The sequence below is a fragment of the Gorilla gorilla genome, chromosome 21 (assembly GCF_029281585.2).
Source record: "Gorilla gorilla gorilla isolate KB3781 chromosome 21, NHGRI_mGorGor1-v2.1_pri, whole genome shotgun sequence".
Classification (NCBI taxonomy): domain Eukaryota; kingdom Metazoa; phylum Chordata; class Mammalia; order Primates; family Hominidae; genus Gorilla; species Gorilla gorilla.
In genome coordinates, this window is record NC_073245.2 from 31,186,734 (window position 1) to 31,205,003 (window position 18,270).

Sequence of the window (18,270 nt, forward strand, 5' to 3'; positions counted from 1 at the left end):
TCATATTCAGACAGTTTGTTGTTAGTGTATAGAAACACAACTGATTTTTGTATGTTGATTTTGTATCCTACGACTTTACTGAATTCATTTATTAATTCTAACAGTATGCATCTGTGTGTGTATGTGATCTTTAGAGTTTTCTATATATCATGTCATCTGCAACAGGGACAATTTTACTTGGATTTGAGTGGCTTTTATTTCTTTTCCTTGCCTAATTATTCTGGCTAGGGCTTTCAGTACTGTATTAAACAGAAGTGGCAAGAGTGGGCATCCTTGTCTTGTTCGTGATCTCAAAGGAAAAGCTTTCAGCTTTCACCATTGAGTATGATATTAGCTGTGAACTTTATATATGTGACCTTTATTAAGCTGAGGTAATTTCATTGTATGTCTAGTTTATTGAGAGGTTTTTATTGGGAAGGGGTGTTGAATTTTGTCAAACAGTTATTCTGTGTCTATTAAGATGGTCATGTGATTTTTATCTTTCATTCTGTTACTATGGTGTATCACGTTGATTTTTATATGTTGATTCATTCTTGCATCCCAGGGATAAACATCTCACTTGGTCATGATTTATGATTCTTTTAATGTACTGTTGAATTTGGTTTGTTAGTATTTTGTTGACAATATTTGTGTCTATATTCATTAGGCATATTGGTCTGTAGTTTTCTTTTTTGTGGTATCTTTGCCTGGCTTTGGCATCAGGGTAATGCGGGCCTAATAAAATAAGTTTGGAAGTATTCCCTTTTTTTCAGTTTTTTTGGAAGAGTTTGAGAAGTATTGGCATTAATTCTTTAAATGTCTGGTAGAATTTACCAGTGAAGCTATCTGGTCCTGGGGTTTGTTTTTTTTTTTTTTTTTTTTTTTTGATGGGAGGTTTTTGATTACTGATTCAGTCTCCTTACTAGTTTTAGGTCTGTTCAGACTATTTCTTTATTATTTAGTCTTGGTATGTGTATGTTTTTAGGAATTTATTTATTTCTTCCAGGTTATCCAGTTTGTTGGTTTATAATAGTTTATATAGTTTCTTGTGATCTTTTTTAATCTCTGTGATATCAATTGCAGTGTTTCCTCTTTCATTTCTGATTTTATGTATTTGGGTTTTCTCTCTTTTTTCTTAAGTAGTCTAGCTAACGGTTTGTCAATTTTGTTTATTTTTTCAAAAACCTCTTAGTTTTATTGATTTTTTTTCCTATTTTTTATATTCTCTTTTTCATTTATCTCTGATCATTATTATTTCCTTCTATCTACTAACTTTGTGCTTGGTTTGTTCTGTTTTTCTACTTAGGTATGAAGTTAGGTTGTTGATTTAAGCTTTTCTTCTTTTTAAATGTAAGTTTCTACTGCTATAAACTTCTCTCTTAGTACTGCTTTTGCTGCATCTTCTAAGTTTCGGTATGTTGTATTTTTGTTTTCATTTGTCTCAAATGTTTTCTAATTTCCCTTTTGATTTATTTTGTGATCCATTGGTTGTTAGTGTGTTGTTTAATTTCCACATGTTTGTGAATTTCACAGTTTTTCTTCTGCTATTGATTTCTGATTTCATTCCATTTCGTCAGAGAAAACACTTGGTATGATTCAGTCTTTTTAAATTTGTAAGACTTGTTTTGTAACCTAACACGTGATCTGTTCTAGAGAATGTTTTGTCAGCACTTGAGAAGAATGCTATTGCTTTTGGGCGGAGTGTTCTGTATATGTTTGTTAGGTCCATTTGACCAGTACTGTTGTTCAAGTTTGTCGTTTCTTTGTTGATTTTGTCTGGTTGTTCTATTTATTATTGAAAATGGAATACTGAAGTCTCCCACCAGTATTATATTGCTATGTATTTCACCTCATTTTCAAACTCAAAAATTTTTGGTTTTGGTTTGCTCTTTGCTCCTTTTTTTTTTTTTTAAATAAGGAAATTCAGGCAGTTTTTTAAAAAGATGATGACGACGACAACTCTTTTCCTAGAATTTTTTTTCGCCATTTTATATTTAAGTAAATTATAACATTTTGGGGCAGTCTCCCAAGTAAGTGTTAAGGTGCCCTACCCCCACTCTCCTGGAGCCAAATAAGTGGTAGGGGGTGGGGCGAGGGACGGGTGCAAGGGGAGGAAAAGTCAGGAAGGCTACTGAGAGCATAGAGCCGACTTCAGCCTCTGTTGGGAAGGGAACCAGCAGTCGAGCCAAATCCTACTACGAGTGTAGCAAAACTAAACTTCTTTCAATACGAATTTGAGATCTAAGAGTAGTTTATTCTGGTGGAACAGGCTTACTCATGGTTTCAGAAGTTAGAGAGGAGACTCTGAGAGTCAAGCCCTGGTTGTTCAAGACCCAAATAAGGCAGGAGAAAGCAGAACATAGGCAGGTTTCCAAGAAAATGAGCCCAATAGCATTCAAGCCTCAGTGACAGGCCAGGTATAGGTACTCCAGTCAGTAGTCCCAGCTGAGCCCCAGTAATTCCAGCCCAAGCTCCAGATGTGAGTTTAGGAATCACCAAATAATTCCAGTCCCTTTATTCCAAGTCACCCTCAGATGTTCAAGCTGAGGCCCCAGACATCATGGAGCAGAGACAAGCCCTACCCATGTCCAGATTACTGAACCACAGAAGCCATGAGGATTATAAAAAGTTGTTGGTTGTTGTTTTATACCACTAAATTTGGGTAGTATTTTATTATACAGCAGTAGGTAACCAGAATAACCATGATGACTGGTTTGGCTAGTTGAAGGAGATTCGTCATTCCAGATTTTGAGGGCTGCAGTATGAACAGAGGCCTGGAGATAAGCAAGCATGGCCCATATCTGGGAACTATTGTTTCTCCAACTGAAGGGGTGGCTCACATGCCAGCAAATAGCACCACTGTAGGCCCAGGGGATGCAGTCAGGGTCTGCAAAGTGTCTTTTCCTCATCTCTCCAGTCCGCACGCAAGAGCAGCCACCTGGTCTTGCCTCATGCTGGCCCAGCCACACCAAAGGCAAGGGTTCTATTGTTAACTCAGATTTTTTAAAAGGACAAAGAGGAGACATGTTAGGGGCAGGATGCACATTTGTCATTTTAAAATATCTCCTTAAATTCTTTTCAATGAAACACAAATTTGAATTACTGAAAAGCCATCTATCAGAGTTTTTTTTTTTTTTTCAGACAGGGTCTCACTCTGTCACCCATACCAGAATGCAGTGGCGTGATCTTGGCTCACTACAACCTCCACCTCCCAGGTTCAAGCGTTTCTCGTGCCTCAGCTTCCCTTGTAGCTGGGATCACAGGCATGCACCACCATGCCTGGCTAATTTTTGTATTTTTAGTAGGGACGTGGTTTTACCATGTTGCCCAGGCTGGTCTTGAACTTCTGACCTCAAGTGAGCCACCCTCCTCGGCCTCCCAAAGTGCTGGGATTACAGATGTGAGCCACCGCACCTGGCTTCTGAGTTCTTTTTTAAAACTTAGTTTTCTGGCATTGTTGAACATTCAGCTATATCTTGATATATCAGGATGCTGTTGGTTGCCAATAACAGGAACACTGTCTGAAACACAGATGCTTAAACAAGAGATGCATTTGTTCTGTCTCATTTCTGGAAGTCCAGAGGTAGAGCAGGCCATGGGGTTGGTTGGTACTGCCCGTCACTTTTGTTGTCAAAGACCCAGATACTTTCCATTTCCCTGCTCTGACATCCTCAGTGTTGACCTCTTCCTACAGCCAGGAGCAAAGTGGCAGCAGCAGTGCTATTATGGACTGAATGTTTGTGTCCCTCTAAAATTCATATGTTAAAGCTGTAACCCTAAGTGTGATATTTGGAGAAGGGACCTTTGGGAGGTACTTTGGGTTAGATGAGGTCAGGAAGGTAGGGCTGTCGTGATAGAATTAAATGCACTTATAAGAAGAGACACAAGAGCTCTGTCTCTCCCCCACCATCTGAGGACACAGTGAGGAGTCAGAAGGTGGATAAATACCAAGGACCCCATCTAGACACCACAGCCTTATATAGCTTCCAAAGACAGAAAGAGACTCTCTTCTTTGGTCTCTGTTAGAAGCAAGGAAAGTATTCAATAGACTTCCCCTTGCATCTTGTTGACTAAAATTTGTTCACAGACCCATTCCTAAGCTAATTACTGGCAAGGGTTATTATAATTGTCCTAGACTAAGGAAGCCTTTTCTGTGGAAGACCAAATAGTAAGACCAGGCGCAGTGGCTCACCCCTGTAATCCTAGCACTTTGGGAAGCCGAGGTGGGCAGATTGCCTGAGCTCAGGAGTTCAAGACCAACCTAGGCAACATGGCGAAACCCTATCTCTACTAAAAATACCAATAATTAGCTGGGCGTGTTGGTGTGCACCTGTAATCTCAGCTATTCGGGAGGCTGAGGCATGAGAATCACTTGAACCCGGGAGGCAGAGGTTGCAGTGAGCCAAGATTGTGCCACTGCACTCCAGCCTGGGCAACGGAATGAGACTGTCCCCCCGCCAAAAAAAAAAAAAAAAAAGACCAAATAGTAAATATTTTAGGCTGCTTTTCTCCTCTCCCCTTCCTCTCTCTGCTCTTTCTCTCTTTAAATATGTGCTCAAGAGCTATACAACAGCAGGCTGTGGCTGGATTTGGTCACCCCTGGCTTAGATTAATCACAGTCTACTCTGGAATGAGGCAAGGGGTTATTGCCCCATGAGTTATACAAGGGAGAGGTTGATTACTAAACAAAATTGGGGTCCCACGAAAAGGAAGAAGGGAGATGGACACTGAGTAGGCAACTGCACGATTGCTAAATTTGGTCCAAAGAAAGGTTAGTAGATGCAGAGAACAGCCAAAGGGACTGAATCTGGAGACAACTCTACCCCAGCAAGGTGTTTGTCCTGTGACTGGTGGGTTAAAATGGGAATGCAACAGGCAAGTTGTTTGTGATGAATAGGTATTGCTTTCATAATCAGAAAAAAATTTAAGACCATCTTTCAGAAATATTCTAAAATTCGATTGTGTGATGGTTGCACAACTCTGAGTATACTAATAAAAACCATTGAAGTGTACATTTTAAGTTAGTGAATTTTATGATATGTGAGTCATATCTCAGTAGAGCAGTTAAAAAAAAATCTCTTGAATTCCAAAGCTTAAAAACCATGGACCGCAGCTCTGTGGTGCTTGCTGTTTAGAGGCAAGGGCGCCTTTGGCTGTGTGGCTAGCTTCACGGCTTTCACGGATGGCCTTGGAAATCTTCCCATAATAGGAATGCTTTTAATGACCATTTCTTTTTACATATGTGCTAAATATTTTTCAGGCCATGCAAAATATTTTACATTTTATAATCAAAGAATTAGCATGCTTACAATAAAAATAAAACGGATACAGAAACAGTAAATTACAGGTTTTTTTTGTCCTTTTTAACCCTTTTTAAAGTGTATTTTCTCTTTTTATGCAGTAGGACTCATTCACTGCATATGTCAATGCAGCCCAGTGGTAGACAGTCTTCAGGCTGGCTTTGCCCAAGCCTCGGATGGTACCAGTGGGCTCTGACTTCTCTGTTTCCTCTGACCCACTCCCTCTGGATCAGCTCAGTTCTTAGGCCCTGCAGCTGGAGAATTTTTCCCTGGCATGCTGAATCAGAGGCTGTCATTGGCTCTGACCACATCATATGCCCATCCCCTACACAATCACTGAAGCAAGGGCAGAGTCCATTGGCTTTTACCTGGATCTCATGCTTCACTCAAGCTGTATGGGTTAGGATAGGGGAGTAGTGGTTCGTCAGAATAAAACTGGGTTCTGTTAATGGTTGCCAGGTGGCAGACCCAACACCTTCCTTCTCTGCATCCCTGACATCATTTTTTTTTTTTTTTTTTTTTGAGTCAGAGTCTCGCTGTTGTTGCCCAGGCTAGAGTGCAATGGTGCGATCTCAGATCACTGCAACCTCTGCCTCCTGGGTACAAGTGATTCTCCTGCCTCAGCCTCCCAAGTAGAGCTGGGATTACAGGTGCCCACCACCACGCCCAGCTAATTTTTTGTAGTTTTAGTAGAGACGGGGTTTCACTGTGTTAGCCAGGCTGGTCTCGAACTCCTGACCTCAGGCGATCCACCTGCTCGGCCTCCCAAAGGGCTGGGATTACAGGCGTGAGCCACCACGCCCGGTCCCCTGGCTTCATTTCTACCTGTTGTTGCCCATTTCATTCTTCCTTCTTTAGTTCTTTGTGGCATACTTTCCCTTTAATTCTCTTTAACTTATAGTTCTCACCTTTGAAGAATAGCAGTTGAGCTTCTAGTGACAGACTTTTGGAAAAACCAAGTTTGTTTTAAGGTGGGATTTGACAAAGAATCTTCAAGCTTGATAACTGAGTGGGAAAGCTTCCCTTCAGTGAGGGAAAAGTATCTGCAGGTAGGCCAGGTGAATGAGACACCCTAAAACTTGAAAGTTAAGCAGGAAATAAGACTTTAATGTTTCCTGGGGCCTCGTGTCGTGGCATGCCTGTTATCCCAGCACTTTGGGAGGCCGAGGTGGGAGGATTACTTGAGGCCAGGAGATTGAGACCAGCCTGAGCAACATAGCAAGACCTTGGCTCTATAAAAATAAAAATAAAAATAAGTTAGGCATGATGGTACACACCTGTAATCCTAGCTACTCAGGAAACTGAGGTGGGAGGCTTGCTTGAGCCTAGGAGTTGGGAAATACAGTGAGTTATGATTGCATCACTGCATTCCAGCCCAGGCAACAGAGCAAGACCCTGTCTCAAGGAAAGGAAAAAAATAATTGTGTGTGTGTGTGTGTGTCTGTGTGTACGTGTGTGTATGCACGTGCACATGCTTTCTGTACTTTTATACTGAATCTATTTTGAATTTGGGTTGGAAGCTTTAGAATATTACCTTAACCTACAAGAGAGATGTGAGGAATAGTTCTGAGTCCCCTATCTTTTATGGCTTTCAACTGTTTTTCTCACTTTTTTTCTGACGGTTTTCCTTTGTCAGTGTAAATTCATTTTGATTTGCTTGTCATTTTGATGGATTGGAAATGTGTTTTTAAATCTGAAAACAGTACTAGTTTCAAATTTGTTTTATTTACTGTAGTGATTCTCAGATATATTTTAGTAAAATTATTCTACCTTTTTTTTTTGAGACGGATTCTCACTCTGTCACCCAGGCTGGAATGCAGTGGCACGATCTCGGCTCACTGTAACCTCTGCCTCCTGGGTTCAAGCGATTCTCCTGCCTCAGCCTCCCGAGTAGCTGGGATTACAGGCAGCCACCACCACACCCGGCTAATTTTTGTACTTTTAGTAGAGACAGGGTTTTACCATTGTTGCCCAGCAGGGTCTCGAACTCCTGGCCTCAAGTGGTCCACCCACCTTAGCCTCCCAAAGTGCTGGGATTACAAGCGTGAGCCACCACGCCCAACCCTACTTTTATTTTTTTTTTTTTAAACAGAGTCTTGCTCTGTTGCCCAGGCTGGAGTGCAGTGACGCCATCCTGGCTCACCACAGCCTCAACCTCCCAGGTTCAAGCAATTCTCCTGCCTCAGCCTCCCGAGTAACTGGGACTACAGACGTGTGCCACCATGCCCTGCTGGAATTATTCTACATTCTAAGTTCATAGGAAAATTAATCTTTGAATTTTGAGAACCGTCTCAAAATTGGTTTACTAAAACTTGGGCACCTGCTATATAGTTTGCCTACTAGAAGATAATAAAATGAATGAGAGTACCAAATGAAAAATAATGGAAAGTATGGAAGTTGCTGATCTCGACAGATTCTTACATCATGGACGTATGTGTTAATGGTTTGATTTTTATATTGTGTACATATATTTATTGTTTACTAGTAAAAAATGTTCTAATTTATGTGATAAATGGAATATATCAATACTTCATGGCAAAAATTTTTGTGAATTTCAGGTGTTCTGCCACCTTAAACATTGAAAAGCACTGCTTTCCAGGATAGCCAAATCCCTAAAAGAATTTCTGGTCATGAGACTGATGATCCTTACTGATCAGCTGTGTCACACATCATATGGACATATGATGTCCATGTGATGGACTGGACTGGGCGTGGTTGTTTTAGGAGCATGACTGGCATCTGTAATCATGAGTACACTTGGAATCTGTTTCTTCGTTTCGAAAAGTCCACTTACCCGGAATTGGGACTTGTCTGACATCCCCTAAACTCTGACACTGACAAAAGAGGTCATTGCATCTGGTTCCCAGCTACTTCCATACTTTCCATTATTTTTCATTCGGTACTCTCACTCATTTTATTATCTTGTAGTAGGCAAACTAGATAGCAGATGCCAAAGCTTTAGTAAACCAATTTTGGGAAGCTTCTCAAAATTATAAAGAGTAATTTTCCTAAGAACTTAGAAAAGACCACTTTACTCAAATGTAGAATAATTCTACTAAAATGTATCTGAGAATCACTACAGTAAAGAAAACAAACTCAAATCTAACAGGCTGTCCTGGGAGAGCCAGTTAGCTTTTGTTGTTTTCTTGCTTACATCCCGCCTTCCCTTCTTCCACACTTAATCCATTTATCCATTCATAATACTTGTTCTTGTCCACTTTCATTTTTCTTATTTCTTCTTTTTGTCTTTGGCTTCCTCTTAGCAGCTTCTTAGACAAACAAGCACTTGAATAATAAATTGATTCAGCATCTTCAGTTTAATACTGGGCAGGTTGAGCATCCCAAATCCAAAGTCCGAAATGCTCCAAAATCTGAAACTTTTTGAGTGCCAACATGATGAATGTTTATTGGAGCATTTCAGATTTGGGATACTCATATTCCAAAATCAAAAAATAAAAATTAAAAAAAACACAATTCAAAATCTGAAAAAATTCAAAATCCAAATTCCCAACCATGTCAGATAAAGGATACTCAACCTATATTGATCCTCTAAGCGTTCAACAGCAAACCAGCCCAATCCTTTCAGCCATCCTATATTTGGTATCTACCATGCTCAGAGAGCAGGAGGCATGATATTCATAAGCCAGGCATTTCACTGTTATCATGGAAGTAGACCCCGAGCAGAGTCAGAACCCAGGATGGGACCTGCCCTACTCATCTGAGTGCCCCCTCAGTGGAGGATAACTCTGTACTAGACCCATTCCCATTCATCAGACTAAATTGGCCTCTGTGGAGACTCACTTATCCTAGAGAAGTGACATGGCAGCTTATTTCAGGGTCTCAACATTGCCTGAGCTGAAATTCAGTAAGCCTATCCACCGTGCCATCATGCCTTCTTGTTTCCCTTCTCCCTGAATCCGCTCACCTAGTGTAACCCTCACCAGCCCAGTCTGAGCCTCCTCGTCTCCTCTCAAATGCACGTGTGTATATGGATAGAAACAGACAGACAGACGTGGAACAACACAGCAGAGTCTGATGTTTTGTTTTATGGTCCTGCATCAGCCTTTAATCCTCACAAAGATAATTCTACCTTGACAATACCAGATACCTTTTCATCATCATCATTTACCCTCTAGAGTTTAATGATAGAACTGATTATAATGTCTAGTAAATTCTTTATGATATGTTTGTAGTATTTTAAAACTTTTTGAAAATACAGAGCCTAATTGTATTAAATTTGGGGAAGGCATAAAGTTGTATGATAATAAGACATTTACCCTCGTTGGGCCTCAGAAAATGACACCCCAAAGGGGAGGCCCCAGAAGTAAGTTTCTCTCTGATCTTCTCCCACTCTCCTGTACCTCAACCTCATTTTCTCAGAGGTAAGCTTTAGAAACTAGAATTCCTTTTCCTCAAAGTGAATCATAAAAACCTGAACCCATTTTCCCCAAAGCCAGCCATAAAACCTAAAAATATTACTCGAATTTCCCTCCTGTATTTCTGTGGCAGAGTTGGCCATAAAGAAATTCTCTAACCTATCCTGTTTGATTGTGAGTCGTAAGACTCCCCATTTCAGAAAGGGTCCTGCCCCATACCAGGGAGGAAGGAACACTGCACAGAGACGCCAAGAAGAATGAACAGACAGGCCTGGCAGAGTTTCCCCACTCAGTCTGTTAGCATTCAATCATACTTACCTTCTTAGCCAAGCACAGTTCTACATGGTTGTCTGTTCTTCACTGTACTTCAGCATAAAAATGGAAAGTTTTCCCAATATCCTTAGGTCTTCATTCTGAAGGCTGCCATGTCACAGAAAACAATGATCAAATAAAATTTGTTTTGTTTTCTTTTGTTAACCTGTTTGTTATAAGGGTGTTGACTGTGACCCTTATGATGAGGAGGAAAGGGATCACCCCTTCTGACCCTACACCCGCCACATTTTTTTTTTTTTAGTAGATACTTAAAGCGGTCACTTTAGGTAGCTGGCTCCATAATAAGCCCTGGAGATCTGTTTTGCATTTTATTTTATTATTTATTTATTTATTTATTTATTTATTTATTTATTTATTTATTTTTGAGACGGAGTCTCGCCCTGTCACCCAGGCTGGAGTGCAGTGGCGTGATCTGGGCTCACTGCAAGCTCTGCCTCCTGGGTTCACGCCATTCTCCTGCCTCAGCCTCCCAAGTAGCTGGGACTACAGGCGCCTGCCACCACGCCCAGCTAATTTTTGTGTGTGTGTGTTTTTGGTAGAGACGGGGTTTCACCGTGTCAGCCAGGATGGTCTCGATCTCCTGACCTCATGATCCACCTGCTTCGGCCTCCCAAAGTGCTGGGATTACAGGTGTGAGCCACCCCGCGTTTTGTATTTTATTTTAAGAGACGGAGTTTTGCTATGTTGCCCAGGCTGGTCTCAAACTCCTAGGTTCAAGCAGTCCTCCCACATTGGCTTCCCAAAGTGCTGGGATTAGAGGTATGAGCCACCATCCTGCATGCTGTTTATGCATCTCAGTTGGAGAACTCAGCCAGCACCCTAATGACTTCACCCTTCTATGGGTGCTGATTTGGAAGAAACTCAGGGAAGCAAGAGTAAATTTTCCCAATCTTTACCTGTCCAGTCAGGAGGATTTTTTCAACCTGAAAAAAAGAGAACCCCTGTTCGGTTAAAGGGGTTAAGTTTGGGATCCATAGAATTACCAAAGAGAGAATGCTATTCATTTCATAAAGGATGTCTGCCACCATTACAAATGATCCTTGGCTATTAAAAATGGGTGATGGGTTCAGGCAGTTTAAGGGTGGAGGAAAAAATGCGTGATGGGTTCTCTCTTTAAGGGTGGATGGAAATACCTATTAAAAATTCTCCCAAGCCTTCCAGCTCTTCATTAAGAAACTTTTTTAAAAAGTCATATGGGAGAGGGTTCGTTCTGAAAATTAAAATGGAACAGAATGATGAGGTCTATTCAGAGGCCAAAGTGGGGAAAAGGCAAGGGTTTTGCTTGTGCAGCCTGTGCTACAATGAAGAGGACCTTAGTACAGACGGATGGTGCCCTACCAAATGTAGCCCATAATTCAAGCTGTCAGCTTCATCACGCTGTTTCCAGGTAAAGAGAAGGAGCCCTTGTTTCCTGGGTAAAGAGAAGGAGCGTTGTTTGCTGACCCCTGGTCCACAGCCTGCCGTGGTCGCCTCGCTGTGCTGGCCTTTGTGTTGCTGTCCCCTCCTTCCCTCCTTTTTGGCATTGTGCTCCCTTCAAGTGGCCCCCTGGAAGGGACCACCCAGGGGGCTGCACAATGGAGATTGAGGTAGCCACAAAAACACAGGTTTTGTAAGACAGCCCTTTAAAAGAAAAATACTGTTTAACTATGTATGTGTTTGTCCTTTCTACAACTGTTTTGTGTGGCAAACAAAACCCTGTATACAAACTTCACTGTGGCCTCACATACAGCTGTTCCAGCCATCGGGTGTCAGGCTTGAGATAGTCGCTTCCAGTTTATTTTCCCAGGACACTAATTCTTGATGTGGTTTCTAGTTACATGCTTAGATTTATGGCCAAGAAATGTGATATCAAAACAAGCAAATTGCACTGGCTTTATTAAACTATTTTATCAGTAGTCCTCAGAGTTGACGGCTGGGCATTGCTCCTGGGTGAAATTTGCCTGTAATGCTGCTTAACAAAAGCTAGCAGCCTGGAATTCACTTCTCAATAGCCATTTACACCTCTGTAAAAGGATTAGCACTAGCCAATTGTTACACTGTTTAAATCTTAATTTGCATCGCCATGGGGGTAGAGCTTCTACAGACCTCTCTGGTTCCCAGTTGAATTTGTGTACCTGTGGATGGGAGAGTCACTAGCGATTTCTCTTATTGATGAGGGTGCTAAATTGCTTCAGGATAACCGGTATGCCACAAATATTGAATTAGCCTCTCAGGTTCCAACTGACAGACAATAGTCTGCTTTGGTTCATTAGTTATATTTTATAGCAGTTGTGGTCCTTGAGTATTTGGTACTTGGATGCATTCTTCTACATCTGTTTCAAGTAAAAATTTTCATGGGTCTTAGGAGGATTTTAAATGTTGTTATTTGTAAGTAACAAATTTCCTTGGGAATTATATGCAAAACAAAAACCAGAACGTGATAGTTTTAAAAGTAATCTTTTTCTATCCAGACCATATGTTTTTAAAGATCAAAGCCTTTTTATGTGTAGAATTGCCCTGTCAATAGACAATAGATGAAATTGTCTTTTCATATTGTAAAGCTGGAACTACACATCAGTTTCAGATGCTCAGCCTAGGCCTGAGTGAGTTCTAATTGTAAGATGGAGGAGGAGGGAGGTGGACAGGGAGGGAAACTAGCAGGTCAGGAGCATGGCAGGAAGAGAGGGTATTAAACTACATTAAATGGATGAAAATTGAGGGAGTTTGGAATGCTTGGTTGGAATGAAAACAAAGCTTGGGACATTTTAATGACCACCTTATCACCAGTTCCACCATTTTTCCCTCATGAAGCATTTGTTCATTTATTCAACAAATAGTTACTAGGTATCCATCTCATGCATAGTGTTAGCCACTGAATTTAGTGATTATTGCACGTGGAGTAAAAAGAATTGTCTTGGTTGCTGAGAGTAGTCAGGATGGTAAATATAATTTAAACAGACTTTGCAGCCTGCAAGTTTTCCATGTAATAGACATGCCAGGCAGAAGGAAAGTAGACACAACTGCTTATAAATAAATATTGCCCTTTTAAGAAACATTAAAGAAATTGAATGCACTGGGTGGAAGGGCTTTTGGGGAACTCCCCAGGAAAGGTTGTTTTGAGTCTATGGGGAAAGCCAGGCCAGCCATTCCTGGGGAGGTGAGCCACAGCAAAGGTTTTGGTATTCCAAGAAAGCAACCACAGCTAAATTATTTTTTGTTTTTTAACTTTGGAAAATTTTGAGGCAGTGACTGGAGGCTCATTGATCCTCACAGAGGTTAAAGAAATCGTCATGGTTTAAAAATTAAAATAACTGAAATAAGGAAGCCTGTTCATTTTGCTTTAATGTATCTTTGTACACATGCTAAAAGAGAACAGGGGGAAGCATCCAGAAAGGAACTTACACCTTAGTTGATTTGTACCTGAGAAGAATTTTTAGTATATGAGGTTAACCAACAAGTTTGTTTTGTTTTTTGGAGAGGAGGTAGGGCTTGTTTAAAAGAAAGAAAGAAAAAAAAAAGCAGCCCTAGACTCTACCAGTATAACAGTAAAAGGAGTTTAGTGAGAGAAGGCAGTAAAGCAGCCCGGAGCTCCCTTATCGAGAATGTTTTAGTTTATTCTACTCACAAACCCTCTTTGTTGGGAACTGTCCAACCCCAGCTTCTGCCGGCGGGGAGGGGTACACTGGGATTGGAAGAAGGGAAACCAGGGCTCCAAGGAGCAGGATCAGGACGGAAGGTAGGGCCAACCCCATGAAAAGACAGAAGTTGAGTTTCCTAGCCAGTTTTTCTGTGTCACTGGAAAACAATTGGAATTTGAAACAAAGGTTGGCTGCCTTGCCTCTTCCCACCTTTCTGAATACAAGGTATTCCTGAATTACATGTTCATCACTTAGGGACCACCTCGCCAAATGATACCATTTTGTTGTTCATTTCTGGATTTTTTTTTTTTTTGCTGGGGAGGGTGTTATTTTGTTTGATTATTACCGACTGGGTTATACTATGTTGCCCAGGCTAGACTCCAACTCCTGGGCTCTAGCGATCCTCCTACCTCACCCTTCTGAGTAGCTGGGACTGCAGGCTGGAGCCACCGTGCCTGGCTTGCTTCTTTTGAAATACAATTTCCTTCCCTAAAATTTTATTCTGGATGTGATCAACTACAGTGCTCTGTGACCTTCAGTCTCACTAAAAATATAGTGACAACATTTTATAAAACTTCTAAAAAGTAATATGTAAATTATGTAAGTGTAAGTTTCCCTGAAAAATGAACTGACAAAAGGCAGATTAATAGGAGAAAAGACTTGCAAAATTTGTTTTGATATGCACAGCACAGGGAAATTGCAGGAGAATGATTACCCAATGACCCATTGGGGTATGGATACTTTTTTACCCTTCTTCATAGGGGAGGGGAGATGGGGAAAGCGTGCAATTTGGGGCATAGTAAATGATTTTTAGGGGAAAATGAATGGACTTGAAGAACATACAGTGGCCTGGGACGAAGTCTGTGTGGCCTGCAGAGTAGACAGTGGTTTGTGAGGAAATCTGTCCAGATGTGTTGACAGCCTTAGTCCTTCTTTCTGCAGTGTAAGTTGAGTTAATAAAAATTCAGAGAAGGGACCACAGGTGATTGTTTTCTTCTTCCAGCAGGTCCAGACTTTAGGCAGATAAGGGAACTTCAGAGAACAATTGCATCCTGTGCTTTGAGAGACAGGAGGGGGGCAGGGGAGTGAAGGTCAGAGAGACCTTGCATCTCTGCTTCAGCCCAGCATTTCAAAATGCTGTATTTTGGGATATCAGCTTCTGAGCCCCAATGTTGGCAAATTTGTTACTATTTATGATCAGAGATCACACCATTTTGAGATTGCTATTCCTTGGAGAAAATAAAATCTGCAAATCAAGCCTATTGTGCCACAACTGAAACACAAAAATTTAACTCACCAAAAAGATAACACTGGCAGGAATATGTAAAAGTTATCTGATAGGGTTAAGGAAAAGTTTATTTTCTGTAGCCCTCATACAGGGTAATTTTTGCCAAGAAGTAATTCTCAGTTTGCAATTCTGAGCACAGCACTTTTTCTCTCTTACTCACTTTAAAAATCCCTGTACCTTGGGATCTAGATCTAGAAATACCATTTGACCCAGCCGTCCCATTACTGGGTATATACCCAAAGGATTGTTAAGTCATGCTGCTATAAAGACACATGCACACGTATGTTTACAGCGGCACTATTCATAATAGCAAAGACTTGGAACCAACCTAAATGTCCAACAATGATAGACTGGATTATGAAAATGTGGCACATATACACCATGGAATACTATGCAGACATAAAAAATGATGAGTTCATGTCCTTTGTAGGGACATGGATGAAACTGGAAACCATCATTCTCAGCAAACTATCGCAAGGACAAAAAACCAAACACCGCATGTTCTCACTCATAGGTGGGAATTGAACAATGAGAACACATGGACACGGGAAGGGGAACATCACACACTGGGGACTGTTGTGGGGTGGGGGGAGGGGGGAGGGATAGCATTAGGAGATATACCTAATGCTAAATGACGAGTTAATGGGTGCAGCACACCAACATGGCACGTGTACACATATGTAACAAACCTGCACGTTGTGCACATGTACCCTAAAACTTATAATAAAATTAAACAAAAAAAATCCCTGTACCTTAATTTCAGTGTTCCCAATAGCCTGGAGTGGAGTTGTCTCCTAAATCCTGTGTGACTGAAAATGAAGCTAGAAAGCAATTATTTTTAATTTGGCCAAATTTTTTACATTTATTATATGCTTTAACTGTTGTTGGATAAGATAAGCTATGCATCTTTAAAGTGCCGTTTGTGTCCACAAGTTACTTGTCATTCAGCAGGTTCCTCCACCTGCCAGACCTCACAGAGAACAAGGTGATGGTAGGGCTAGCATGTTGGTGCCAGAGACTGGACACAGGTTCCTCAGGCCAGTGCCCTTCTAGCTGGAATGATTTTGGCAGGAACGCACATAGAAAAAGGAATTGAGGTCTTGAGTTCTAAAATAGTTACAATGTTTCTATAACACATAGTCTTTAATATTTAATTCCATACGGCGTTTGAATAGTTGAGTTCTTTTGAGCAAAAGAACTGATGAATATTTTATAAACTAAAGTCTGCTATCTGAGAAGAGCACTGTTAGAAATCCTCAGCATAAACCAGCTCATCTTTTAGTCAGAGAAAGTTCTGAGTTAGAGTAGATCATAAGCTCTGTGCATAGTGCTTGTGGCCAGCTGATTGATCACCCAGTACCAAGGGGGAAACCCTGGACTGGTGTAACAACAACCATTATAAAAATACTGTCAGCTAGGTGCGGTGGCTCATGTCTGTAATCGCAGAACTTTGGGAGGCCAAGGTGGGAGGATTGCTTGAGCTCAGGAGTTTGAGACCAGCCTGGGCAACAAAGCAAGACCCCATCTCATTTTTATAAAAAAAAAGAATACTGTAAAGATAAGTGTGTCATATGAATTTCTTTCATCTGGGTTTAAGTTTCAGCTTGTCATTCGACATGTAGTATCATTAAGTTGTATGCTCAGCATTGTGCTGAATGCTATGAGAAATAAAAGTAAAAAATTTAGAAGTGCAGTTGCTATTCTCACCAGGCTTTTGCTCTTGTTGAGAAGACTCGGCAGAGGTGACTTAACTATGGAATAGCACAAGGTAAGAGGTAAGATGGTGTCTCTTTTGTGCTAAAGAATTCAGGGATAAGAAAGATCCCTATGAGTAAGGTAGTCAGGGAAGCTTCTAGAAGGTGATGAGATGAGCTAGTCTAAGTAAGCCTGACACTTAGATTGATAAGATCGGCAAAGAAGAAAGGTTATCTGGGATTTGTCCTGGCAGGACAATCAAGCATTACTGAGCACTGGCATGCATGCCGTGGTGGTAGTGAGGGGAGGAGTGCAGATGCAGGTAATAAGTAGGTGCATTCTATGGAAGAATTTAAAAACAATAATGAGACCACTAAAAGTCAGTCTGCCTTCTGTTGTCACCATTCCTAAGGATGGCAAAGATAAAATACACCTTACCATGGAGGGAACCTGCTCCCACTGCAGCATCCACCAGCACCATGGAGTGTCAGCCAGTTTCCAGTACTGCACAGTACTAACCTTTTAGAAGATATCCAAAAACATTAAGCCATGGTCCTTGCTCCAGGTTTGCATCCTGGTTTGGGAAGTGGGACTAAAGGGAATCTAAGCTTGGAGATCATAAGCTGGTGGCCTGCAGGCCTACCTTGAGCTGCAGATAGGTTCTCTTTGTCCTGTCAGTGGGTAGGCAACCTTTTGAATTAGTCACCACATTTTAAAAATTGGGAGCTGTTAAATAAAAACAAAACTTGCAATTATAAACTTCCAGCTTCTCTTAAAAACTGAGAAGATCTAGGTTCACTGGGACACACACTCCTCAGGGGGAGCTTTTGATGGAGGCACTGGCCCCAGCTCTCCACAGCCCCACCCCACCAGCAGCCAGCATGGTCTCCGTTACCTTCCCTGTAGTCAGCTGAGTGCTCCCCAGGTGAGCGATGAAGGACTGTTTCTTCCTCCCTTGCCTCACCTACTTACCTGCTCTTCCTCTGCCACCTACAGCACAAAGTCAGTCTCCTGACTGGTCTCTGGGCCTCAGGTCTCTCTCCTCACCAACTCCATCCTTGCAAGGCTGCCAGGCTAACCCTCTGAAAAACACTGCTTTCGAGAAACCAGCAATGGCTCAGAAATCCACAAGCTTATTGCTGTATTCTTTCCAGAGTTTCATATTGAATTTAATTTTCCATTGCTATCCTACTATGACCAACAGCAACCCCTACCCAGCCAAACTTGTCTCCCTTGCTGGTCCCCACACCACTCTTACCCTGTCATTTCCCATCACCTTTGCCTGTGTCTCTCCTTAGTTTCAAATGTCATCTCCCCTTCTCCCTTAAACCTGCCTGGCTCAAGTTCCTCCTCCTTAGTGAAGCCCCTGGGACTCCAGTGATCTCTCTGTGTCTTTACCGCTTCATAATTCCTGATTGTCTGATGGCCTGCCCTATACCTCTCACTGTTGATTACAGGCTCTCTTTTACTACCCTGAAATTGGCTCACCATTGGTGGGACCTCTTAAGGGCAGCTGCTATTCTGGAAACTGAGTGATGACAAGATAAAGGCTTCCAGGAAGAATTAGGATCCAGATTTTGCCTAGGCAATAAGAGGTATTCATAGGTACTATAAGTCAGATAGGCCTGAAGTCTGGAAGCTTTGGGGCAGCAGAACCCAGGAGTGAAGGACCCAACTCGGGG

The 18,270-nt window shown here is 41.5% G+C and overlaps 1 protein-coding gene and 1 long non-coding RNA gene across 8 annotated transcripts in view; one reads left to right on the plus strand and one right to left on the minus strand.

Moving 5' to 3' along the window:
- The window catches only part of LOC129529217 (uncharacterized), a 34,514-nt gene extending 24,448 nt beyond the window's left edge, over nucleotides 1-10,066 (minus strand). The window contains exon 1 of the long non-coding RNA XR_008674681.2: nucleotides 9,974-10,066. This is a non-coding gene — a long non-coding RNA (uncharacterized lncRNA). The remainder of the gene's footprint in view (nucleotides 1-9,973) is intronic.
- The window catches only part of KIZ (kizuna centrosomal protein), a 120,578-nt gene that overhangs the window by 52,576 nt on the left and 49,732 nt on the right, over nucleotides 1-18,270 (plus strand). The gene's annotated exons all lie outside the window — the stretch shown is intronic.